The 26,096-nt window shown below is 41.9% G+C and overlaps 8 non-coding genes across 8 annotated transcripts; 4 read left to right on the plus strand and 4 right to left on the minus strand.

Moving 5' to 3' along the window:
* Positions 1-11,310: 11,310 nt before the first annotated feature.
* Positions 11,311-11,382, minus strand: trnaq-cug (transfer RNA glutamine (anticodon CUG)). The gene has a single exon. It is a non-coding gene; the product is annotated as a tRNA-Gln (tRNA).
* A 1,237-nt stretch (positions 11,383-12,619) lies between these two features.
* On the plus strand, positions 12,620-12,693 carry trnai-aau (transfer RNA isoleucine (anticodon AAU)). Its single transcript has one exon. It is a non-coding gene; the product is annotated as a tRNA-Ile (tRNA).
* Positions 12,694-14,035: 1,342 nt separating this feature from the next.
* Positions 14,036-14,107, minus strand: trnaq-cug (transfer RNA glutamine (anticodon CUG)). Its single transcript has one exon. It is a non-coding gene; the product is annotated as a tRNA-Gln (tRNA).
* A 1,235-nt stretch (positions 14,108-15,342) lies between these two features.
* Positions 15,343-15,416, plus strand: trnai-aau (transfer RNA isoleucine (anticodon AAU)). The gene has a single exon. It is a non-coding gene; the product is annotated as a tRNA-Ile (tRNA).
* A 1,346-nt stretch (positions 15,417-16,762) lies between these two features.
* Positions 16,763-16,834, minus strand: trnaq-cug (transfer RNA glutamine (anticodon CUG)). Its single transcript has one exon. It is a non-coding gene; the product is annotated as a tRNA-Gln (tRNA).
* A 3,950-nt stretch (positions 16,835-20,784) lies between these two features.
* On the plus strand, positions 20,785-20,858 carry trnai-aau (transfer RNA isoleucine (anticodon AAU)). Its single transcript has one exon. It is a non-coding gene; the product is annotated as a tRNA-Ile (tRNA).
* A 3,411-nt stretch (positions 20,859-24,269) lies between these two features.
* trnaq-cug (transfer RNA glutamine (anticodon CUG)) lies at positions 24,270-24,341 on the minus strand. Its single transcript has one exon. It is a non-coding gene; the product is annotated as a tRNA-Gln (tRNA).
* Positions 24,342-25,578: 1,237 nt separating this feature from the next.
* trnai-aau (transfer RNA isoleucine (anticodon AAU)) lies at positions 25,579-25,652 on the plus strand. The gene has a single exon. It is a non-coding gene; the product is annotated as a tRNA-Ile (tRNA).
* Positions 25,653-26,096: the final 444 nt, after the last annotated feature.

Below are 26,096 nucleotides of genomic sequence, written 5' to 3' on the forward strand. Positions count from 1 at the left end.
CCACCAAAAAGGCAAAAAAACTAAGGTAAAAACTAAACTTTAACTTCAATTTTGGTGAGTAATTTCCATAAATTTAAAAGACAGGTTTTCCACCAACATCAAGCCCAGCAAACTAATGGCCTGCCCTGTAATGTAAAGTTGGGTCGAGGAATGAAACCAGGCAGGGTTCTGGTAAAAATTGTTTTAGCTGTCTTCTCTTAAAGAACTTAAAATAATTTAGATTGAACTGAATAATCTCAAATCAGGCATGAAAATGGGTCAGGGGTTGAAAAGGTGAGAAGGGTGCGCACGCGCGGGGGTGGGGTATTGTCGGGCGACGGGCGTTGGTGGTGCGGAGGAAATACTTCTGGTACACTGATGTATCGCAGTTTGGACGTGAGCAATCAAAGCATGGCTGCCCTTGTTTGCATAATTTATGTCCTTGTGGCAGAGGACACACCTGGCCAATCCCTCTCTGTCAATTTTCTTAAAGAAATCCCCAACATGAAAGGACACCTCTTGTCCCTTCACAGATACCTTGCCCTCCAGCTTAAGCCAGGCCCACTTCCAGCTGCATTTAATGCCTGCATCCAGCTTAACAGCTGCAGCATCCTCTTCCCCTAACACACTCATTCTAAGGATAATGTTTGTATTAGTGCAAGTGGTACATCAGTATCAACTGTAAACCACTCTCTACTGTTAGTCCGTGACCTAGAGGGGTTGGTCGTTACCGAAAAAGTGGCAAAGGCTACCATACCTTTTCTGAAAGCTTGGAGTCTCAGCTTTTCAATGATGTATGACGGCCATCTGACAGGAGTAGCTGTTTTGAGTTATCACACATAATGTAAACTAAGGTTGAGAAAATATTGTGTATAAATCAAGCGGAACACTGATATTGCCGAAATCTATATTGGACATATTGGAATATTTTATTTTGTTATGTTTGGCATCATTTTAAAGGGGAGACTCTGAGCTTTCATTTAAATCCTTTTATGAGCATTTTAGATGAGTACAGCCAACCCTGGAGCTCTTCAAACTTTTAATCACACACATTTTCCTTCCATTTCCACCTAAGTCATCCTTTGTCTTTTAATTCTGTGGCACCAGGGAGCACCAGAAAAACAAAATCCAAACACTGAAATACTGGCATGACCCTGAGGATTCAGAAAATGTACCATTTACCCATATTATCTGATTTGGAGGGGGGATTTTCAGTTTGATAACAGACATGGCATTTTTTCAAAGACAAAACAGTAGTCTCATCTCATTATCTGTAGCCGCTTTATCCTGTTCTACAGGGTCGCAGGCAAGCTAGAGCCTATCCCAGCTGACTACGGGCGAAAGGCAGGGTACACCCTGGACAAGTCGCCAGGTCATCACAGGGCTGACACATAGACACAGACAACCATTCACACTCACACCTACAGTCAATTTAGAGTCACCAGTTAACCTAACCTGCATGTCTTTGGACTGTGGGGGAAACCGGAGCACCCGGAGGAAACCCACGCGGACACGGGGAGAACATGGAAACTCCGCACAGAAAGGCCCTCGCCGGCCACGGGGCTCGAACCCAGACCTTCTTGCTGTGAGGCGACAGCGCTAACCACTACACCACCGTGCCGCCCCAAAACAGTAGTATACGATTCTAATTTGTTGACATGTCGAGTTGAAAGTCTGAGGTAAAACATTTTTAGAAAAAGTTGTTATTCAGCATTTTGAGACATTTCAAAGGGTCCTTAATACATGTCCACCACATATAATTTATATCAGGTCCCAACTTTCATGGAATTTACATTACAAAATGAATACAGTGTTCTGCTTGATTTATACGCAATATTTTCTCAACCTTAGTTTACATTATGTGTGATAACTCAAAACAGCTACTCTTGTCAGATGGCCATCATACATCACTGAAAAGCTGAGAATCCAAGCTTTCAGAAAAGGTATGGTAGCCTTTGCCACTTTTTCGGTAACGGTTTCCATATTTTGAGGCCCTGGCTCACGGTCTATGTGTTCACACCAGAAACTACTAAAGCTTTAATGGCTAGAAGTAGGCTAGCTGACTTAGAATGGTGACAAAAGCTACAGCAGCGACTAAAAATAATATCAACATAACGATTTACACAACAGCTTTAGTGGCTTTTGGTCTAAACACACAGCAAGCCTTTCGTGACACACTCTTCCCTGTTGTCTTCTCTCTAATTTCGCGCTGAAAAAAATTGACGCCCCGTCTTGTCAATGGATGGAGCCCGAGCAGTAAATGCGAGACGCCCGCTTTCGCTATTTTAGATGGCTCAAAACCATTACGTTTTAATGAATCAATAAATAACAGTGTAAAACAGTGGACTGTAAAAAAGACCAGGGTTCACAAGTTTTTATTTTGTCACAAAAGGCTTCAAGCATGGGCCAAAGCATAGGCTAACAAGTTTTAGAGTTTACCACTTCACCTTCAGCCTTTTCAGACCCTCACGTGAATATTAACCTCACACGTCCCTGAAATACCAATTACAGAGATAATAGAAAGAAGTTTGTGTTTCTTCTTTTATGTTACCGTTAACTACACAAGCTTTAAGCTAACTTAATATCTGGCAAACGGGAGCTATTATTTTCACCAGAGCTTCGGCTAGCTCTGGCAGTGTTCAACGCAAGCTGTAGCGAACGGCAGTAACTTTGTTATACCGCACAAAATATGAAAACGATTGAAACCATTACTCACCAAATTCAATCCGCTGGTAAATGCAGGTAAATGTGTAAGTTACGCTCTGGTCTGCCTTGTCCCAGGCCATCCTTTAAAAAAAATCCGTTTCCTGTCCACCGGGTGAGCAAAAAGATTTTCAGTCGGGAGGGAGGGATTTTTATTTTTAATTTTTTTTATTATATATGGATGGATAAGAAATCGCAATGCTGTGTTTGCTTTTTTTTCAGTACTTTTTTATTACAAAAGCAGACACATTTAATAAAATGACAGTTTAATCAACTGAAACTTGTACAAAAACTTTAAGTTAGCATTTTAAATGCTGACTGCAACATTTGACAGCATTTTGAAACTCATGTCCGACTACAACCAAAGACAGCATTTTGAAACTCATGTCCGAGCATAAAACGATTAAGCGTATCGTTGTACATGTGGGAGCAAACGATGTTTTCAGAGAACAGCTGTTTGTCCAAGATGATTTCAGAAAACTTTTTTCTGAGCTCTATAAGACTGGAATTCAATCTTTTATCAGTGGCTCACTCCCAGCGAGAGGAAGTTTTGCTTTTTCTCGACTCTTCAGTCTTAACACCTGGCTTGGAAAAACTTGTTCTTCATTTGGTATGAATTTCATAGACAATTTTAATCTTTTTTGGAATCGCAAAGAATTCTACAAGCCAAATAGCACTGAACTCAGCTGGATTGGAGCCAAAGTCTTAGCAGACCACTACAAACTTGCAATCTTTTCTCAGCCAGCACCGAGGAAAACAGTTGATAAGATGTTGCAGACTGACATAGTTACAAAGCCTAAACAATCATCTTTGCAAGTCGTCATCAAGGACACACAAACATCTGACTTGCAGGCCTCCCAACATTCAAGGACAGACGACTCCACTTCTCCTCGGATGGATTTCCCAAATAGCATGAAAAAATTGCTTCCTATGGCTACACTCTCTTTTTCTAGTCCAAATTTGTCGCGACAAGCAGTGTACCCAGTTCATCAAAATTGTGTTTGTCCAGGACTTTCAGCTGGCTACAAATCTTTTTCACCATCCAAAAGATACACGTCATCCCCAGTCCTTTCACCCTCAAACCAAATGGAACATTTAGAAAGTCTTGTTTGATGTACTCTGGGTCCCTGCAAATGGATGTAGAAAAAAGCAGGGATCCGATGTTGACACTATTCCTGTGTTGATAAGAAACAGAAAACATAGAGCACATTTAACCCTGGGGGTGAACCAATCTAATCTCCTTCCTGTTTTAAAACAGCATCAGAGTGCACAACCAAATATTACTGTAAAACTAGCCCTTTTGAACATTAGATCACTTTTAAACAAGTCATTTTTAATTAATGATCTTATTTGTAAACACAATCTTGATTTTTTGCTTCTAACCGAAACCTGGCTGGATCAAGCAAATAGTGCTACCACCCTTATCGAAGCAGCTCCCCCAAATTTTAATTTTTTGAATGTTACCCGACAAGGGAAAGGTGGAGGGATCGCAAATATATTCAAAGTCTCTTTTCAATGTAAACAATCCTCACTTGGTGATTTTATGTCCTTTGAACACTTATGTGCACTTGTTACATGCTCTCCTAACATATTATTATTAACTATTTACAGGCCTCCGAGACATTCAGCCAAAGTCTTTCTTGAAGAGTTTGGTGAATTGTTATCAGTCATTTGCTTAGAGTTTGATTGTCTTATTATATCTGGGGATTTTAACTTGCATGTAGATAATACTGATAACATTTATGCCAAAGAACTATTTGCAATTATTGATAACTTTAACCTAGTACAACATGTACAGGGGCCGACCCACTCTCGTGGTCATACTCTTGACCTCGTTATCACAAAGGGTCTTACTGTTTCTTATACTGTTGTTGACCTGGCCTTATCTGATCATTTCTGTGTTTTCTTTGAAGTTTCTATGTCTCCTCACATTCAGAATAGCTCAACGACTATAGGCAGGAGAGTCATAAACGACAACACATGTGCTCTTTTTAAGCAAGCTCTCTCTCAGAACTCAACCAAAATGTCAGACTCTGTAGATGATTTACTGGAATTTTTTAATTTAAATATGACCCAAATTATGGATGATATTGCTCCATTCAAAATAAAAAGAGTCAATGATAAGCAGAAAGCACCATGGAAGCAGTACCCGGCTGTTAAACTGCTAAAGAGAGAATGTAGAAAGACTGAAAGAAAATGGCGCAAATCTAAACTTCACATCCATTATCAAATCCATAAAGAGATGCTTTGTAATTATAATTATGAAATTCGTAAAGCAAGACAGTCTTTCTTCTCCAATATCATCAGCAGGAATATGAACAATGCCCGTGTGCTATTTTCAACAGTAGAGAAGCTAACTAATCCCCCACCACAATTAGCACCTGAACTTCTCTCAGTTAATAAATGCAATGAGTTTGCATCCTTCTTCAAAGGTAAAATTGATAAAATACGGCAGAATATTTCTCATAATATATCTCAGTTGCAAAAAATTGAAAAACTTCAATCACCAATGACACAGATAGATAACTTTAACACAATGTCAGAATTTTGTTTAATTGATTATGAGACTCTTGAAAAAACTGTACAAAATCTCAGTTCCTCAACATCTGAACTGGACATTCTGCCCACCAACTTTTTTAAGTCTGTTCTTCATCTTATAATTACAGATGTGCTTCAAATTATAAATACATCCTTGGAGACTGGTGTTGTTCCTGTGTCCCTAAAAAAAGCTGTTGTAAAGCCCCTTCTTAAAAAAATAATCTGGATCCTTCAGTGTTAAATAATTACAGGCCAATATCAAATCTACCATTCATCGGGAAAATCCTGGAAAAAATTGTCTTCAATCAATTAACTGCCTTCTTGATATCAAACAGCCGTTTTGATAATTTTCAGTCAGGATTTCGTGCCAATCATAGCACTGAAACAGCGCTGATTAAAGTTATAAATGACATACGTCTTAATACTGATGCAGGCAAAACATCGGTCCTGGTATTACTGGACCTCAGTGCAGCTTTTGATACTGTTGATCACAACATACTGCTATATCGACTTGAACACTGGGTTGGATTGACTGGTAAAGTTATCAATTGGTTAAAATCATACTTAAAAGATAGAAGCTTCTTTGTTACCCTGGGAAATTGTTCCTCAACGTCAATGCCCTTGACCTGTGGTGTCCCCCAGGGGTCGATTCTTGGACCATTACTTTTCAACCTTTATATGCTCCCACTTGGGCAAATTATCAATAAAAATTCAATTTTGTATCACTGCTATGCAGATGATACCCAAATTTATTTTGCTCTATCACCAAATGATTATGCCCCCCTTGAATGTCTCTACCAGTGTATCGATCAAATCAATAGCTGGATGTCACAAAATTTTCTTCAGCTGAACACAGATAAAACAGAAGTAATTCTATTTGGAAAAAAGATGAAAGACTCAGGATTACCAATATTCTTGACACAAAAGGGATTAAAACTAAAGAAATGGTTAAAAATCTTGGTGTTTTCATTGACAGCGAGCTAAACTTTGACAGTCACATGAAAGCAATCACTAAAACGGCATTTTATCACCTAAAAAACATTTCCAAACTAAGAGGACTTATGTCAAAACATGATCTGGAAAAACTAATACATGCCTTCATCTCTAGTAGGGTTGATTACTGCAATGGCCTTTTCACAGGCCTGCCAAAAAAGACCATCAAACGACTTCAGCTGGTTCAAAATGCAGCGGCTAGGGTTCTCACACGAACAAAAAGAACAGAGCACATTACTCCAATTCTGAGGTCCCTTCACTGGCTTCCAGTAAGCTACAGAATTGACTTTAAAGCATTGCTGCTGGTGTACAAATCTCTAAATGGTACAGGGCCCAATTACCTCTCTGATATGTTGCAGCGACCTAACCCAATCAGATCTACCAGATCGCAACAGAAAAATTTACTATTAAAACCAGTTGTTAAAACAAAGTGTGGTGAAGCAGCTTTTAGCTACTATGCAGTACAGCTATGGAACCAACTGCCAGAGGACATTAAAAATGCTCCTGCTGTTGGCAGCTTCAAATCTAGGTTAAAGACCAAGTTGTTTTCAGATGCTTTCTGTTAAATAATTAATATTTTTACATTTTTTATAATCTTTACTTTCTCTGCATGTTTTAAATTTACTTTAACTTTATTCTATTTTATTCTGCTAGTTTTTTTTTCCCTTTCTCTTTCTTTTTCTCCTTTTTCTTTTTGGCATTTTAATATTTTATTTCTACTGTTGTTTAATTCTTATTATTTTCTTTTAATTCTTTTAATTAATTATTTTAGAATAAAGATAAAATTATTTTATGTAATTTTATTTCTCTATTGTTTACTGTTTTGTTTTTACTTCTGTAAAGCACATTGAACTGCCATTGTGTATGAAATGTGCTATATAAATAAACTTGCCTTGCCTTGCCTTTGCAAAACTTTTACAAAGGTACTTAAAATGTCCGACACACGGACTTTTCGTAGTTCTAAATCGACCGTTAGGCCTAGTTCGGATGAAATTACACTATTAAAATGATCACTGAATGATTTGTTTTTCTGAATCTTTACTATTTTGTTGTTCGCTAGAATACCATTTTGCGATTTCACACTTAAGCAAATGTTTGAAAACTCCGGATCTCCTTCCTTCATGGTGGCTGCCATTTTTTTTGTGGCGCATGCGCAGAGCTGATTCGACAGGGCTTTCCACAAGCACCGGCTGCGGCCACGCAATTAAGTCCAGCCGGCTACTTTAATGACTATTTTTGTAGCCCACAGGCTCTAAATATTAATTTTCGATTTTAATAAAATTAAATGTTTATCTAACGGACTGACAATAATGTCAAACTGAACCGCACTCATTTAAGTTGTGATTCGCGCTGTTTGTACCGATAATAACCACAAATTCCCCGCCGACTTCGTTGATCAGGGGAGAGGAACTCATCCGCGGCCCCGACATGCGGTGTGTGTGCGCGCGCACTCGGCGGAGGCAGTAGTGTGCGCGCACACTCGGCGGAGGCAGTATGAGCCTTAGTGGAAAGCTCTGGGAATGCGTAAATGTCAAGTTCGAGTTTAGATTTACAAACCCGAAAAAAATGTCGAAAAACCGGCGTTAAAAAAAAAATTTCACCCGCACAAACGGCACTCACCCGGCCGGTGGACCGGAAACAGAACATTTTTTAATAATGGCCCCAGGTGGATATGTCCTGCTTCTCATTCTCGCAGCTTTGCAATTCAACCACAGGCTCTCTCCATGCACTCCAAGTACACGTGAAGAGTGTGCGCATGATTGGAATAATGGAACGCAGTTTGGCATATGATTGGTTCTCGGCAGCGAAGCAGCCAGGAGGATTTACTGACCGTCCAAGTGTTATTTAAAGGGCCGATTTCTGAAGTGCTTGGTTTGCGTATTAAGTCAATCATATGATAATTAAAAAAAAAAAAAATCTCCTCGGATCTACACGATTCGCGTAGGTCACCCTTTTTGACTTCAAAACGGCGAATTTCGCTGAAAGGTGAGAGATTTTCATGCCTGTCAAATGCTTCTTGTAGCTTAAAAATAGTCCCAGCAGGTGACTCTGAAGAAAAATACTGTGTGTTTGAACACCGCCCGCTGTAAACACTTTGCATACACCCCAATGACCGACTCCACCGACCGCCACGACACCACCGCGCACGATTCCCTCATCGGCACAGTGGAGCACCACAAATTGCTACCTGGTCTGTGGGAAACACTGCAAGAAACTTAAAATTCCCAATTTCCCCAAAATGTAAAGAAGTTCATTTTAAAACTATAAATAACATTTATCCCTCAAATGAATTTATAAAAAGAAGATTTAAATTTGATGTAGAAAACTGTTATAGTTGCAAAACAGATATGGAAACGACAGAGCACCTGTTTTACAAATGTGAAATTGTCCAAAGTTTGTGGAAATCTCTCCATGATTTAATATTGTCCAGCTCCAGAAACACTGGCTCCTGGTCCTTTCAAAATATTCAAATGGGATTAATCCTTAAAGATAAGAAAACTGAGTTTTTGGTGAATAATCTCATTATTTTTACAAAATATTACATACACAAGTGTCGATATGCCAAATCCCCCCTTCATGGCCTGTTCTTAAGAATGAACTGTCCTTGTTACAAAATTGTCTGAAATATATAAACAATCCCCATGCAAATAAACTGTACACATTTATAGCAGAAATTAACCTTTCATAAACCCCTTATTCTTTTTTTCCCCTTCTTACATGTATATATGTATTTGATAAGTTTTCTTTTCAGATTATATTTTCAGAGGAGGTGTGATTTTATGTTACTTTTTTTTTGTTTGTTTATTCCTTTGTCATGTCTTGGAATGTCTGTCGCTTTGTCTTTCACTTGTTCTTGCTGTTTTGTTGTTGTATTGTATAAATAAATAATAATTTAAAAAAAGATCTGATACCTACACCGAATCGACGTTGTTGCGAGCAGGTCACAAGAAGACTTTAGCCCCCAAAATGTCCGCAAAAAGAAGAAAGGTAGATGCCGAATGCAGGGCTTTCAACAAAAAACATGGACTGCTAAGTATTTATTTACTGAAGTCAGAGATAAAGCCGTGTGTTTAGTTTGTGGAGAGCAGATCCGAAAAACGCCAAATGAGGTGATTAGACTACAAATGTGGGCATCATTATTATAATATGATGCATTTGGTTGATACTTGATATTTGGAGTAGAAAGACAATATTGTGATGTCTTGTGTTTTGGGGTGAAAACACAATAAAGATAGATGGTCTGGATTTAGTAAACGAAAAATGTAACAAATTTTTAAGGCAGTACTTAGTAAACACTTTATCTCCAAGTATAACAAAAAGCTCACTCATTCTGAAAGATTATAACAATTCGGATTTATTATCTATTCGAACAAGACAGGGTTTCCCATACATAGACCACTGTGTGGCGCAGCGCCACACAATGGATTCCTATCGCCACACAATCAGACTCGTGATTTTGAAAATAAAAAAATTCCGTTGCGTATCGTTCCGTTCATTCATAGTGCTCTTTCTTCTCGTTCACGCGCGTGCGCGCACACACCCGCACACACAGAGACAGAAAGACAGAGAGGCATGTACACAGGCCTGCCGTTGCGCATATACCTGGACTGCAAGTAGTCCTGTTAGGCTAATTAAAAATAACGCAGTCTTCCCGATTCGCCTTCCGACCCCTTATTTTAAAAGGTAGCCTACGTCGTGCTCGTGATGAGCTTTATCATAGCCTTCTTGGCTTACAGGAAATGGACATCCCTGAGTCAGGCTATAAACCAATTTCGATGCATACAGTAGCAGCTTGACGCGAGGAACCGGCCTTATTGCATTATCCCGTTTATCCCGCTTCAGCATTCATGCAAGTTATTAATAATGGCTTGACATTCACAATAAATAAGGATTTCCCACTAGCCCAAATAAAATGTTATACTCGCGGGGATGCCTAGTTGATGCTATCTGAAGCATAAAATCTGAATATTTTAAGAAACATCTTTATTAGCTTTATTGGCAAAGTAGAATTGCGAGCGGGATTTCTCAGCTATGAATAGGGCAAGCACATAGAAATTCAGTATTCCTTTGTATATTTTTTTGATGTAATAGAAATTTTTAGTGCTTTGATGATGAAGAAAATGTACTTTTTATCCATAGATTAAAACAGACCTCAGGAATAGGCTCCAAGGGGAACACCTGGCAGCCTGCTTACGAATCTCCATAAATGGTCCCGAACCCAATTACTTCCCTTACGATAGGGCACTTGAGTTTTTTTTTCAGGAAGCCACGCAGAATTAAATGTTCTGATAGGGCATGCAGGCTTTGCACCAATTAGGGTAATGCATTTTGATTATTGTTAGTTGCCTTGGTGTTACAGGGATGCAAACACAACCATGGTCAACAAAGAGTGAGGTAGCGTGGCGACGCGGACCCCACACACACACACACACAATATCAGTCAGACAACAGTTTCAACAAAACAGAACATTTATTAATTACTATTATTTATTAATTCAGTTCCCAATCCATCTTCAGTTCCCCACCCCAAAGTCAGTCCATCTTTACTCCTTTTTCTTCCTTTTCTTTGCCACTTCCTGAAGTTTGTGTAGTGCCTTGGATGTATGCACCACGAACTCATAACACACACATGGGTTACACATTACCATTTGATCACTCGATGTTCTAAAATAGCAGCTAGTCGGGTGCTAACGGTTAGCATTTTAACTAAGCCAGACAGCCACAAGCTTTAATAAGACCAATTCTTGCACGTATAGAACGGTATTACGGCACCTAAATATTATCTAGGAACAAAAAACAATAGTCTTTAACCCGTGTAGACACTACGTTGAGAACATAGACAGTCATCATGCAACTCCTCAAATAACATTACGTTTTTCAGGCGTTTTTTACCCCAAGGATAGGTCATGGCTAATATGGTTAGATGAAGGAGGCTAGGTTACGAGAGACAAAGTTAAAAAAAATATATATATACGGTATCTTGAAGAGAACTTGTTCCATGTTGATGGAAACAAAGGGTTTGGGATATGCAAGCTTGCTCAAAAGCAGCCTTCAGGTGAAATACATTATTTAAAGAGGTGCAAAGAGCAGCTTCAGAGGTTCCACTGAGAGTTGAACTCAGACCACTGGATTCAGAGTCCAGAGTGCTAACCATTACACCATGGAACCAAGACACAGCTGCAAGATTGTTTTTACCATCAAATTACTGCCATATAACTGACCTCGCTCTGGCAAAAAATTTAGCACCCACTTGGTTAAAGGTGTACACAAACCACCAATCCCAATAGCCGGGAATGAATCAGGGACCTTCAGTCTTGCGTTCTCCCTACCGAGCTATTTCAGCATGACCTACAGGGTTTAACTCATGGCTTCTTCCATGCAGTCGGATACAGCCTCTGGCCCTTGTGAAATGTATGCAACAAGCAGAAATTTGTTTTTGAGATCACATTCCATTATATTACATTATAGGCATTAAGCAGATGCACAACATCAACTCATCAGACTTAGAGGTAGACCGCCAGATTCAAGCTGCCACCAAAGCCTTCGGTGCTTTACAAAAGCAACTATGGTCTCGCCATGACATCAAGAGAACCAGCAAGTTGAAAGTATACAACGCCGCAGTCTTATCACCTCTGCTTTACGCCAACGAATGTATGAGGCTCTACGGTAAACACTTCAAGTATCTGACCAGGCTACAACTGCGACACCTGCATCAAATCCTCAAAATAAGATGGCAGGACAAGGTCCCCGATGTAGAAGTCCTCAGGCGAGCCAAAACAGTAAGCGTGGAAACACTTATCACAGCCTCCCAACTTCGTTGGGCTGGACACGTCTGGCGCACGCTTGACACGCGACTACCCGAAGCCGTTTTCTACGGAGAACTGAGCCTAGGAAAGAGGCTGACAGAAACAAGGAGGACAGAAACTGAGGTACAAAGACGTTTGGAAGGGGAACATGAAGAATGCCCTCATTATCGATCAGTCTTTTAAAACTACCTAATTTCCTGACATGGGATCCTTGGCCTGCTTCTCCTTCTTTTGACGCATGTTTCAGGAAGCAGATGTTGCTTTATTGTTCAGTGTGAGCAATTGGGTCGAGGTTGGTGAGAAGTGGTTCTTCAGAGCACATGGTGGCTTTTGGACCACCATGTTGAAGAAGGGAAGTAGGTGTGCATCCTTCTTTCACATTGTTAAAGCTATCCATGCTGACTTTGCTCAGTAGATAGAATACGTTTTTGAGACTGGATGTCGGGATTTTCATCCCCCTGTGTAAATACTGTATGTGAGTGGGTCGAACTGTGGGCTTCAAAACAATAATCAAGAGAAAAGACATCTGTTCAAGGCAAAGTCACTGCCTCGTCACTATTTAGTGAAGCACCTCAGCAGCCATGACATTTTTTTTCTTTGGCCAGTTAGCTCAGTTGGTTAGAGTGTGGTGCTAATAACACCAAGGTCACAGGTTCAATCCCTGTACTGGCCAGTTCTCTCCTTTACAGGTCCTGTTGTTGTCAGGACAGGGGAAGCCTTTTTCTGTTGAGCGAAATGTTCTGCAAAACAAGAGCTTCTCTGGTTGTTTTGCAAAATGTCAATCGATTCCTTGTATCTGGATGTGCCATTGAAATACAGTAACTCAACTGATTGCAGGACGCAGGAAATTCAAATACACGCATGAGATTGCCTCAAAGAGAAGCACTAATGAATCTCGTAAAAATCAGTGCTCCTTTTTCAATTCATCTAATTGTGCTTCATTTTGAAAGTAACTTTAATTTCATAAACTCTAAAAGGTATCTTTAGTTGCTTGAATCACTCAAAACCACTCCAAAACATAGCAATTACCGAAGGATCCAGGAAGGTAGTAGCCATTGTTAGGGTATGATAGACAGATAGATGGTCTTTTTCTTTGTATTTTCTCTTCTCTTATTCACCACTAAATAATACAGTCATTAGCTAACTGCTTTTCCAGAAAGTCCATAGTGAGAATTCACCAGTTGACCACTATTTCATTCTGAGCGGACTGACTCAGGTGTTTTTCATTTAAAGTGCACAGGATCTGATCAGAACTTGAGCTCGTTCACAGCCCAACCCACACAATCCAATCTGGCAACAGAGGGTACAATGGATGGTCCATCACACCATGTGAGCAGACCAAGTGAGTTAAACATTGATGGGCAGTTATCACTCTGATTTGGTTCTAGGGGCACAGCCAATTATGCTTTCCATCCATCCATCCATTATCTGTAACCACTTATCGTGTACAGGGTCGCAAGCAAGGTGGGGCCTATTCCAGCTGACTATGGGCGAGAGGCAGGGCACACCCTGGACAAGTCACCAGATCATCACAGGGCTAACACATAAAGACAAACAACCATTCACACCTACAGTCAATTTAGACCCACCAATTAACCTAACCTGCATGTCTTCAGGGGAAAACAGAGCACCCAGAGGAAACCCACACAGGCACAGGAAGAACATGCATACTCCACACAGAAAGGCCCCCATCAGCCACTGGGCTCAAACCCAGAACATGCTGGCTGTGAGGCGACAGCGTTAACCACTACACGACTGTGCCACCGCCAACTGTTCTAATGCTCCCCGAGCCACCATGTTGCACCCAAATCCAGACCTATAGTGCCCAATATCATTGAAGCTGTGATGGTACTGGAATAAACCTCAGATCCAAAATTGCAGAAGTGAACCATACCTATCTTGAAGAGAACTTGTTCCATGTTGATGGAAACAAAGGGTTTGGGATATGCAAGCTTGCTCAAAAGCAGCCTTCAGGTGAAATACATTATTTAAAGAGGTGCAAAGAGCAGCTTCAGAGGTCCCACTGAGAGTTGAACTCAGACCACTGGATTCAGAGTCCAGAGTGCTAACCATTACACCATGGAACCAAGACACAGCTGCAAGATTGTTTTTACCATCAAATTACTGCCATATAACTGACCTCGCTCTGGCAAAAAATTTAGCACCCACTTGGCCAAAGGTGTACACAAACCACCAATCCCGATACCCGGGAATGAATCAGGGACCTTCAGTCTTACGCTCTCCCTACTGAGCTATTTCAGCATGCCCTACAGGGTTTAACTCATGGCTTCTTCCATGCAGTCGGATACAGCCTTTGGCCCTTGTGAAATGTATGCAGCAAGCAGAAATTTGTTTTTGAGATCACATTCCATTATATTACATTATAGGCATTAAGCAGATGCACAACATCAACTCATCAGACTTGGAGGTAGACCGCCAGATTCAAGCTGCCACCAAAGCCTTCGGTGCTTTACAAAAGCAACTATGGTCTCGCCATGACATCAAGAGAACCAGCAAGTTGAAAGTATACAACGCCGCAGTCTTATCACCTCTGCTTTACGCCAACGAATGTATGAGGCTCTACGGTAAACACTTCAAGTATCTGACCAGGCTACAACTGCGATACCTGCATCAAATCCTCAAAATAAGATGGCAGGACAAGGTCCCCGATGTAGAAGTCCTCAGGCGAGCCAAAACAGTAAGCGTGGAAACACTTATCACAGCCTCCCAACTTCGTTGGGGTGGACACGTCTGGCGCACGCTTGACACGCGACTACCCGAAGCCGTTTTCTACGGAGAACTGAGCCTAGGAAAGAGGCTGACAGAAACAAGGAGGACAGAAACTGAGGTACAAAGACGTTTGGAAGAGGAACATGAAGAATGCCCTCATTATCGATCAGTCTTTTAAAACTACCTAATTTCCTGACATGGGATCCTTGGCCTGCTTCTCCTTCTTTTGACGCATGTTTCAGGAAGCAGATGTTGCTTTATTGTTCAGTGTGAGCAATTGGGTCGAGGTTGGTGAGAAGTGGTTCTTCAGAGCACATGGTGGCTTTTGGACCACCATGTTGAAGAAGGGAAGTAGGTGTGCATCCTTCTTTCACATTGTTAAAGCTATCCATGCTGACTTTGCTCAGTAGATAGAATACGTTTTTGAGACTGGATGTCGGGATTTTCATCCCCCTGTGTAAATACTGTATGTGAGTGGGTCGAACTGTGGGCTTCAAAACAATAATCAAGAGAAAAGACATCTGTTCAAGGCAGTCACTGCCTCGTCACTATTTAGTGAAGCACCTCAGCAGCCATGACATTTCTTTTCTTTGGCCAGTTAGCTCAGTTGGTTAGAGTGTGGTGCTAATAACACCAAGGTCACAGGTTCAATCCCTGTACTGGCCAGTTCTCTCCTTTACAGGTCCTGTTGTTGTCAGGACAGAGGAAGCCTTTTTCTGTTGAGGGAAATGTTCTGCAAAACAAGAGCTTCTCTGGTTGTTTTGCAAAATGTCAATCGATTCCTTGTATTTGATTGTGCCATTGAAATACAGTAACTCAACTGATTGCAGGACGCAGGAAATTCAAATACACGCATGAGATTGCCTCAAAGAGAAGCACTAATGAATCTCGTAAAAATCAGTGCTCCTTTTTCAATTCATCTAATTGTGCTTCATTTTGAAAGTAACTTTAATTTCATAAACTCTAAAAGGTATCTTTAGTTGCTTGAATCACTCAAAACCACTCCAAAACATAGAAATTACCGAAGGATCCAGGAAGGTAGTAGCCATTGTTAGGGTATGATAGACAGATAGATGGTCTTTTTCTATGTATTTTCTCTTCTCTTATTCACCACTAAATAATACAGTCATTAGCTAACTGCTTTTCCAGAAAGTCCATAGTGAGAATTCACCAGTTGACCACTATTTCATTCTGAGCGGACTGACTCAGGTGTTTTTCATTTAAAGTGCACAGGATCTGATCAGAACTTGAGCTCGTTCACAGCCCAACCCACACAATCCAATCTGGCAACAGAGGGTACAATGGATGGTCCATCACACCATGTGAGCAGACCAAGTGAGTTAAACATTGATGGGCAGTTATCACTCTGATTTGGTTCTAGGGGCACAGCCAATTATGCTTTCCATCCATCCATCCATCCATTATCTGTAACCACTTATCTTGTACAGGGTCGCAAGCAAGGTGGGGCCTATTCCAGCTGACTATGGGCGAGAGGCAGGGCACACCCTGGACAAGTCACCAGATCATCACAGGGCTAACACATAAAGACAAACAACCATTCACACCTACAGTCAATTTAGACCCACCAATTAACCTAACCTGCATGTCTTCAGGGGAAAACAGAGCACCCAGAGGAAACCCACACAGGCACAGGAAGAACATGCATACTCCACACAGAAAGGCCCCCATCAGCCACTGGGCTCAAACCCAGAACATGCTGGCTGTGAGGCGACAGCGTTAACCACTACACGACTGTGCCACCGCCAACTGTTCTAATGCTCCCCGAGCCACCATGTTGCACCCAAATCCAGACCGATAGTGCCCAATATCATTGAAGCTGTGATGGTACTGGAATAAACCTCAGATCCAAAATTGCAGAAGTGGACCATACCTATCTTGAAGAGAACTTGTTCCATGTTGATGGAAACAAAGGGTTTGGGATATGCAAGCTTGCTCAAAAGCAGCCTTCAGGTGAAATACATTATTTAAAGAGGTGCAAAGAGCAGCTTCAGAGGTTCCACTGAGAGTTGAACTCAGACCACTGGATTCAGAGTCCAGAGTGCTAACCATTACACCATGGAACCAAGACACAGCTGCAAGATTGTTTTTACCATCAAATTACTGCCATATAACTGACCTCGCTCTGGCAAAAAATTTAGCACCCACTTGCCCAAAGGTGTACACAAACCACCAATCCCGATACCCGGGAATGAATCAGGGACCTTCAGTCTTACGCTCTCCCTACTGAGCTATTTCAGCATGCCCTACAGGGTTTAACTCATGGCTTCTTCCATGCAGTCGGATACAGCCTTTGGCCCTTGTGAAATGTATGCAGCAAGCAGAAATTTGTTTTTGAGATCACATTCCATTATATTACATTATAGGCATTAAGCAGATGCACAACATCAACTCATCAGACTTGGAGGTAGACCGCCAGATTCAAGCTGCCACCAAAGCCTTCGGTGCTTTACAAAAGCAACTATGGTCTCGCCATGACATCAAGAGAACCAGCAAGTTGAAAGTATACAACGCCGCAGTCTTATCACCTCTGCTTTACGCCAACGAATGTATGAGGCTCTACGGTAAACACTTCAAGTATCTGACCAGGCTACAACTGCGATACCTGCATCAAATCCTCAAAATAAGATGGCAGGACAAGGTCCCCGATGTAGAAGTCCTCAGGCGAGCCAAAACAGTAAGCGTGGAAACACTTATCACAGCCTCCCAACTTCGTTGGGCTGGACACGTCTGGCGCACGCTTGACACGCGACTACCCGAAGCCGTTTTCTACGGAGAACTGAGCCTAGGAAAGAGGCTGACAGAAACAAGGAGGACAGAAACTGAGGTACAAAGACGTTTGGAAGAGGAACATGAAGAATGCCCTCATTATCGATCAGTCTTTTAAAACTACCTAATTTCCTGACATGGGATCCTTGGCCTGCTTCTCCTTCTTTTGACGCATGTTTCAGGAAGCAGATGTTGCTTTATTGTTCAGTGTGAGCAATTGGGTCGAGGTTGGTGAGAAGTGGTTCTTCAGAGCACATGGTGGCTTTTGGACCACCATGTTGAAGAAGGGAAGTAGGTGTGCATCCTTCTTTCACATTGTTAAAGCTATCCATGCTGACTTTGCTCAGTAGATAGAATACGTTTTTGAGACTGGATGTCGGGATTTTCATCCCCCTGTGTAAATACTGTATGTGAGTGGGTCGAACTGTGGGCTTCAAAACAATAATCAAGAGAAAAGACATCTGTTCAAGGCAAAGTCACTGCCTCGTCACTATTTAGTGAAGCACCTCAGCAGCCATGACATTTTTTTTCTTTGGCCAGTTGGTTAGAGTGTGGTGCTAATAACACCAAGGTCACAGGTTCAATCCCTGTACTGGCCAGTTCTCTCCTTTACAGCTCCTGTTGTTGTCAGGACAGGGGAAGCCTTTTTCTGTTGAGGGAAATGTTCTGCAAAACAAGAGCTTCTCTGGTTGTTTTGCAAAATGTCAATCGATTCCTTGTATCTGGATGTGCCATTGAAATACAGTAACTCAACTGATTGCAGGACGCAGGAAATTCAAATACACGCATGAGATTGCCTCAAAGAGAAGCACTAATGAATCTCGTAAAAATCAGTGCTCCTTTTTCAATTCATCTAACTGTGCTTCATTTTGAAAGTAACTTTAATTTCATAAACTCTAAAAGGTATCTTTAGTTGCTTGAATCACTCAAAACCACTCCAAAACATAGCAATTACCGAAGGATCCAGGAAGGTAGTAGCCATTGTTAGGGTATGATAGACAGATAGATGGTCTTTTTCTTTGTATTTTCTCTTCTCTTATTCACCACTAAATAATACAGTCATTAGCTAACTGCTTTTCCAGAAAGTCCATAGTGAGAATTCACCAGTTGACCACTATTTCATTCTGAGCGGACTGACTCAGGTGTTTTTCATTTAAAGTGCACAGGATCTGATCAGAACTTGAGCTCGTTCACAGCCCAACCCACACAATCCAATCTGGCAACAGAGGGTACAATGGATGGTCCATCACACCATGTGAGCAGACCAAGTGAGTTAAACATTGATGGGCAGTTATCACTCTGATTTGGTTCTAGGGGCACAGCCAATTATGCTTTCCATCCATCCATCCATCCATTATCTGTAACCACTTATCTTGTACAGGGTCGCAAGCAAGGTGGGGCCTATTCCAGCTGACTATGGGCGAGAGGCAGGGCACACCCTGGACAAGTCACCAGATCATCACAGGGCTAACACATAAAGACAAACAACCATTCACACCTACAGTCAATTTAGACCCACCAATTAACCTAACCTGCATGTCTTCAGGGGAAAACAGAGCACCCAGAGGAAACCCACACAGGCACAGGAAGAACATGCATACTCCACACAGAAAGGCCCCCATCAGCCACTGGGCTCAAACCCAGAACATGCTGGCTGTGAGGCGACAGCGTTAACCACTACACGACTGTGCCACCGCCAACTGTTCTAATGCTCCCCGAGCCACCATGTTGCACCCAAATCCAGACCTATAGTGCCCAATATCATTGAAGCTGTGATGGTACTGGAATAAACCTCAGATCCAAAATTGCAGAAGTGGACCATACCTATCTTGAAGAGAACTTGTTCCATGTTGATGGAAACAAAGGGTTTGGGATATGCAAGCTTGCTCAAAAGCAGCCTTCAGGTGAAATACATTATTTAAAGAGGTGCAAAGAGCAGCTTCAGAGGTTCCACAGAGAGTTGAACTCAGACCACTGGATTCAGAGGGCTAACCATTACACCACGGAACCAAGACACAGCTGCAAGATTGTTTTTACCATCAAATTACTGCCATATAACTGACCTCGCTCTGGCAAAAAAATTAGCACCCACTTGGCCAAAGGTGTACACAAACCACCAATCCCGATACCCGGGAATGAATCAGGGACCTTCAGTCTTACGCGCTCCCTACTGAGCTATTTCAGCATGCCCTACAGGGTTTAACTCATGGCTTCTTCCATGCAGTCGGATACAGCCTTTGGCCCTTGTGAAATGTATGCAGCAAGCAGAAATTTGTTTTTGAGATCACATTCCATTATATTACATTATAGGCATTAAGCAGATGCACAACATCAACTCATCAGACTTGGAGGTAGACCGCCAGATTCAAGCTGCCACCAAAGCCTTCGGTGCTTTACAAAAGCAACTATGGTCTCGCCATGACATCAAGAGAACCAGCAAGTTGAAAGTATACAACGCCGCAGTCTTATCACCTCTGCTTTACGCCAACGAATGTATGAGGCTCTACGGTAAACACTTCAAGTATCTGACCAGGCTACAACTGCGATACCTGCATCAAATCCTCAAAATAAGATGGCAGGACAAGGTCCCCGATGTAGAAGTCCTCAGGCGAGCCAAAACAGTAAGCGTGGAAACACTTATCACAGCCTCCCAACTTCGTTGGGGTGGACACGTCTGGCGCACGCTTGACACGCGACTACCCGAAGCCGTTTTCTACGGAGAACTGAGCCTAGGAAAGAGGCTGACAGAAACAAGGAGGACAGAAACTGAGGTACAAAGACGTTTGGAAGAGGAACATGAAGAATGCCCTCATTATCGATCAGTCTTTTAAAACTACCTAATTTCCTGACATGGGATCCTTGGCCTGCTTCTCCTTCTTTTGACGCATGTTTCAGGAAGCAGATGTTGCTTTATTGTTCAGTGTGAGCAATTGGGTCGAGGTTGGTGAGAAGTGGTTCTTCAGAGCACATGGTGGCTTTTGGACCACCATGTTGAAGAAGGGAAGTAGGTGTGCATCCTTCTTTCACATTGTTAAAGCTATCCATGCTGACTTTGCTCAGTAGATAGAATACGTTTTTGAGACTGGATGTCGGGATTTTCATCCCCCTGTGTAAATACTGTATGTGAGTGGGTCGAACTGTGGGCTTCAAAACAATAATCAAGAGAAAAGACATCTGTTCAAGGCAAAGTTACTGCCTCGTCACTATTTAGTGAAGCACCTCAGCAGCCATGACATTTTTTTTCTTTGGCCAGTTAGCTCAGTTGGTTAGAGTGTGGTGCTAATAACACCAAGGTCACAAGTTCAATCCCTGTACTGGCCAGTTCTCTCCTTTACAGGTCCTGTTGTTGTCAGGACAGGGGAAGCCTTTTTCTGTTGAGGGAAATGTTCTGCAAAACAAGAGCTTCTCTGGTTGTTTTGCAAAATGTCAATCGATTCCTTGTATCTGGATGTGCCATTGAAATACAGTAACTCAACTGATTGCAGGACGCAGGAAATTCAAATACACGCATGAGATTGCCTCAAAGAGAAGCACTAATGAATCTCGTAAAAATCAGTGCTCCTTTTTCAATTCATCTAATTGTGCTTCATTTTGAAAGTAACTTTAATTTCATAAACTCTAAAAGGTATCTTTAGTTGCTTGAATCACTCAAAACCACTCCAAAATATAGCAATTACCGAAGGATCCAGGAAGGTAGTAGCCATTGTTAGGGTATGATAGACAGATAGATGGTCTTTTTCTTTGTATTTTCTCTTCTCTTATTCACCACTAAATAATACAGTCATTAGCTAACTGCTTTTCCAGAAAGTCCATAGTGAGAATTCACCAGTTGACCACTATTTCATTCTGAGCAGACTGACTCAGGTGTTTTTCATTTAAAGTGCACAGGATCTGATCAGAACTTGAGCTCGTTCACAGCCCAACCCACACAATCCAATCTGGCAACAGAGGGTACAATGGATGGTCCATCACACCATGTGAGCAGACCAAGTGAGTTAAACATTGATGGGCAGTTATCACTCTGATTTGGTTCTAGGGGCACAGCCAATTATGCTTTCCATCCATCCATCCATCCATCCATCCATTATCTGTAACCACTTATCTTGTACAGCAGGGGTCACCAAACTTTTTTCTTTGGGGGCCACATTGTCGTTCCTGACTGTGATGGGGGGCCGGGGTCGGGTCAGCTATATCACATAGAATTGTATAACCCAGACAAATATGACCACCAGCAGGCCTCATTGTGTAGTAGAGATTACTAGCCTGGCACGGCCATCCCCACTACTGTATCCATACTACTATAATCAACACTTGATTCCTGGCACATATTTGTTTATCTTTACTAGTGGTTTGCAAAAGTAGTAATCAAGTCTTCACACTTTGTTTTAATTTGAAATACCACTGATATTCCATTTATTTATTTTCTAATAAAAATAATATCAAAGCTGTCAAGGTAAGAAACATCTGCCTAGTTGAGGTGACTGACACTGGCAAAGGTGAGTGGAAAATTATAAATTGTAGGTAAGCCTGTTGATATTATTAATAATATTAATAATAATTGTATGCAGCACTTAATAAAGGTCAAATAAATAGGCCTATAAAATAAATACATTTTAAAAAACAGTGAAATTATAATAATATGAGCAATAGATCAATAGATCACAGCAGTTGTGCTGTGTCCTGCACGTCATTGCTCTCATCCATGGCCAAAGCAAAAAAAACACCTCGAATTCTGACGCTTTCTCATTCAGCTGGTCATACACGTTGTCCCCCAAATCTTTGGTTCACCTGGTCATAGCAGGTGCGGAGAGACTCACCGCGTTGAGCGGATCCTTCTTGTCGGGACACACCTCCTCGGCCACAGCAAGCATGCATACTTTAACAAAGTCCCCATCAGTAAACGGCTTTCCATGGGTAGCTAGTAGGTGAGCTACCTTATAGCTAGCTCGGACAGCAGCCTGGTTGATCTGGGTTTGGTGAAGGAATACATTCTGTTGTGCAGCCAGTCCGCATTTCATCCTCCGAATCCTGTCTTCTCTTGTTTGCCCTCGCAAACTAGCATACTCTTTGTGGCATAGTTCGAATTACGTGGGAGCCAATGGGAGCTGAGCTCCCATTCCCTCAGGCTCCCATGAAAGAAGCAAACTTAATTTTCTGTGGAAGTCTCTCAAATACGTCATATATCACCATAATAAGCTTGAATAGCCTATATCACCATATAAATATAAATAAAACTCATTTCATTTCCGATCACCATGCAGCCATAACTTTGTATTGAACGTGTTATTAAACCGCAACATGTACAGCTGTACTTCACCACCACACCACTATGCGCGCAAACTGAAATTTGCAGCCTGCGAAATCGAATGTGAAGTTAAGTCCGAAGAAGACTTGTCCTCTATCTCACAACGATCATCCTTTGTTTAACAATATATATAATTATATATATATATATATATATATATAATTTGTTTAACTATATATATATATATATATATATGCAACACCGTGTGTGTGTGTGTGCGTGCGTGCATGCGCGCGCCTGTGTGTGAAAGCTGTGCACTGCAGTGCGCAAAAGTGCGCTGGTCCAGGAGAGCGAGTATGCATTGCTTTTTTTTTTTTAAATAGAGACCCCCATAGGGTCAAATTTATAATTCGAACCCTGCTTTGTGGCGGGTTTCGTAGTGACGACGCAGATTATATTCTTTGAAAACCGGCATACTTTCTTTACATACAAGACAAACTGCACGGTCCTTACACTGAACGAAAAAATAATCGGTGGTTCACTGTTCTTTAAAAACTCTGCACTCTCTGTCAGCTTTTCGCTTACCGCTAGCCATTTTGCTGTCCTGAACACTGACAGTTCTTTGCGCATGCGCTGCCTGTCACTGCTTGATCGCAAGCATATGACGAAAATTCGGAAAATATGAATAGTTCATTTTATAACTAAATATCAATTTTAATTGATAAAATCAACAAAATACAAGATGCAGACATGTTATTATTTGCCAAAAAGCAATTTAAAAAAATAGGCCATGACCACTTTTGGGGATTGCCTCATAGGGCCGGTTCAAGTGATGGGGGGCAGAGGGGCTGGGGGCCGGTCAAAGGGGGGTGGCGGGCCGGATCTGGCCCGCGGGCCGTAGTTTGGTGACCCCTGTTGTACAGGGTCGCAAGCAAGGTGGGGCCTATTCCAGCTGACTATGGGCGAGAGGCAGGGCACACCCTGGACAAGTCACCAGATCATCACAGGGCTAACACATAAAGACAAACAACCATTCACACCTACAGTCAATTTAGACCCACCAATCAACCTAACCTGCATGTGTTCAGGGGAAAACAGAGCACCCAGAGGAAACCCACACAGGCACAGGAAGAACATGCATACTCCACACAGAAAGGCCCCCATCAGCCACTGGGCTCAAACCCAGAACATGCTGGCTGTGAGGCGACAGCGTTAACCACTACACGACTGTGCCACCGCCAACTGTTCTAATGCTCCCCGAGCCACCATGTTGCACCCAAATCCAGACCTATAGTGCCCAATATCATTGAAGCTGTGATGGTACTGGAATAAACCTCAGATCCAAAATTGCAGAAGTGGACCATACCTATCTTGAAGAGAACTTGTTCCATGTTGATGGAAACAAAGGGTTTGGGATATGCAAGCTTGCTCAAAAGCAGCCTTCAGGTGAAATACATTATTTAAAGAGGTGCAAAGAGCAGCTTCAGAGGTTCCACTGAGAGTTGAACTCAGACCACTGGATTCAGAGTCCAGAGTGCTAACCATTACACCATGGAACCAAGACACAGCTGCAAGATTGTTTTTACCATCAAATTACTGCCATATAACTGACCTCGCTCTGGCAAAAAATTTAGCACCCACTTGGCCAAAGGTGTACACAAACCACCAATCCCGATACCCAGGAATGAATCAGGGACCTTCAGTCTTACGCTCTCCCTACTGAGCTATTTCAGCATGCCCTGCAGGGTTTAACTCATGGCTTCTTCCATGCAGTCGGATACAGCCTTTGGCCCTTGTGAAATGTATGCAGCAAGCAGAAATTTGTTTTTGAGATCACATTCCATTATATTACATTATAGGCATTAAGCAGATGCACAACATCAACTCATCAGACTTGGAGGTAGACCGCCAGATTCAAGCTGCCACCAAAGCCTTCGGTGCTTTACAAAAGCAACTATGGTCTCGCCATGACATCAAGAGAACCAGCAAGTTGAAAGTATACAACGCCGCAGTCTTATCACCTCTGCTTTACGCCAACGAATGTATGAGGCTCTACGGTAAACACTTCAAGTATCTGACCAGGCTACAACTGCGATACCTGCATCAAATCCTCAAAATAAGATGGCAGGACAAGGTCCCCGATGTAGAAGTCCTCAGGCGAGCCAAAACAGTAAGCGTGGAAACACTTATCACAGCCTCCCAACTTCGTTGGGGTGGACACGTCTGGCGCACGCTTGACACGCGACTACCCGAAGCCGTTTTCTACGGAGAACTGAGCCTAGGAAAGAGGCTGACAGAAACAAGGAGGACAGAAACTGAGGTACAAAGACGTTTGGAAGAGGAACATGAAGAATGCCCTCATTATCGATCAGTCTTTTAAAACTACCTAATTTCCTGACATGGGATCCTTGGCCTGCTTCTCCTTCTTTTGACGCATGTTTCAGGAAGCAGATGTTGCTTTATTGTTCAGTGTGAGCAATTGGGTCGAGGTTGGTGAGAAGTGGTTCTTCAGAGCACATGGTGGCTTTTGGACCACCATGTTGAAGAAGGGAAGTAGGTGTGCATCCTTCTTTCACATTGTTAAAGCTATCCATGCTGACTTTGCTCAGTAGATAGAATACGTTTTTGAGACTGGATGTCGGGATTTTCATCCCCCTGTGTAAATACTGTATGTGAGTGGGTCGAACTGTGGGCTTCAAAACAATAATCAAGAGAAAAGACATCTGTTCAAGGCAAAGTCACTGCCTCGTCACTATTTAGTGAAGCACCTCTGCAGCCATGACATTTCTTTTCCTTGGCCAGTTAGCTCAGTTGGTTAGAGTGTGGTGCTAATAACACCAAGGTCACAGGTTCAATCCCTGTACTGGCCAGTTCTCTCCTTTACAGGTCCTGTTGTTGTCAGGACAGGGGAAGCCTTTTTCTGTTGAGGGAAATGTTCTGCAAAACAAGAGCTTCTCTGGTTGTTTTGCAAAATGTCAATCGATTCCTTGTATCTGGATGTGCCATTGAAATACAGTAACTCAACTGATTGCAGGACGCAGGAAATTCAAATACACGCATGAGATTGCCTCAAAGAGAAGCACTAATGAATCTCGTAAAAATCAGTGCTCCTTTTTCAATTCATCTAATTGTGCTTCATTTTGAAAGTAACTTTAATTTCATAAACTCTAAAAGGTATCTTTAGTTGCTTGAATCACTCAAAACCACTCCAAAACATAGCAATTACCGAAGGATCCAGGAAGGTAGTAGCCATTGTTAGGGTATGATAGACAGATAGATGGTCTTTTTCTTTGTATTTTCTCTTCTCTTATTCA

This window comes from Neoarius graeffei, chromosome 3, assembly GCF_027579695.1.
Source record: "Neoarius graeffei isolate fNeoGra1 chromosome 3, fNeoGra1.pri, whole genome shotgun sequence".
Taxonomy (NCBI): domain Eukaryota; kingdom Metazoa; phylum Chordata; class Actinopteri; order Siluriformes; family Ariidae; genus Neoarius; species Neoarius graeffei.